Here is a 1,135-nt window from a genome sequence, read left to right on the forward strand (position 1 = left end):
GTTCTCTGCACCAGAAGTCTAAATGTTCAACTTAGCGTTTTGCCATATAAAATGCATTTAATGAGTTATGGAATAGTACGCAACCATAATTATTTTTGTAAAAAGTGCTCATAAGTATATATGATCTGATCTCATTTTTCCTCAAAGGCTTTTTTTTTTTACTCAAGAAACATCAAAACTAATCTTAAGTTTTTCTTTGGGTATTGGTACTATGGGTAACTCTAGTTGTAGTGGTTAGAAGCATAGCCTTTGGAATTAGGAAGAACTGGTTTCCAAACCTAGCTGTGCTCCTTTTTTGGTTGTGTAGTTTGTGCTGCTCTTTAAGCTCTGGATGCTTCAATTCCCTCATTAATCAAAGGACAACGACCAGTCTCTCAAGGGTGTGTGTATATGTGCGTGTGTGTGAGAGAGAACAAGAGACAGAATATTAAGTGACAATGTATACAGCACACTTAGTACCCTTCCTGGTAAGTGTCCAATAAATAGAAATACTTATTCTTATAATTTGTATAATTTTTCTAAATTGTCTGAATGTTTCACAATAATAACACATTACTTTTATATTCAGAAAAGTAAAGCCATTTCTATTTTGGAATAAAGAAAAGAAAAATATTTCCGGAGAGAGAGCTCAGAATGCTTTGAAATGAATCTGCTATTTGTTGCCCTCAAGTGAATATTCATTAATACTGGGTTTGTTTGTACTAGGTCCCAAAAATAAAAGTGAAGGAGGTAAATGTTCCCGATAAGCAGTATTGGTACTCTGTAAGCATTTGGTATGTGAGAGACGCAGAGCTAGAATGTCTAATAACAGGCAGGAACTACTGGAAGAGAAGCATCTCCACCATGCGGATTCTGCTTCTCAGGTCTAGTGGGACTTTGTACCCACCCTGTATTCTCAGCAGTACATTTTGGCCGGGAGCCGGTCCATCCTTGCTGTTTCAAGGGACCTGGCATATATGGCATACTGTTCTTAATATGTTTGCTCACTTTCTTGGCACTATGTGTTTTAACCAAGGTCACCTCTCCGAGAAAGGTTGTTTCCCCAGGTAGGGATTTTCCCCCGAAGTTAGGGAGGGAATAAAACCCCTTAACTAAGTGCCAGGCGGGTAATTAATCACTTTAACTATGAACAATC

The 1,135-nt window shown here is 37.9% G+C and overlaps 2 protein-coding genes across 2 annotated transcripts in view; both read left to right on the forward strand.

The window, feature by feature from the left end:
- Nucleotides 1–1,135, forward strand: part of DENND5B (DENN/MADD domain containing 5B) — an 831,092-nt gene that overhangs the window by 585,042 nt on the left and 244,915 nt on the right. The gene's annotated exons all lie outside the window — the stretch shown is intronic.
- The window catches only part of AMN1 (antagonist of mitotic exit network 1 homolog), a 34,830-nt gene that overhangs the window by 20,864 nt on the left and 12,831 nt on the right, over nt 1–1,135 (forward strand). The gene's annotated exons all lie outside the window — the stretch shown is intronic.

Source organism: Myotis davidii, unplaced genomic scaffold (assembly GCF_000327345.1).
Source record: "Myotis davidii unplaced genomic scaffold, ASM32734v1 scaffold902, whole genome shotgun sequence".
NCBI classification, from domain to species: Eukaryota; Metazoa; Chordata; class Mammalia; order Chiroptera; family Vespertilionidae; genus Myotis; species Myotis davidii.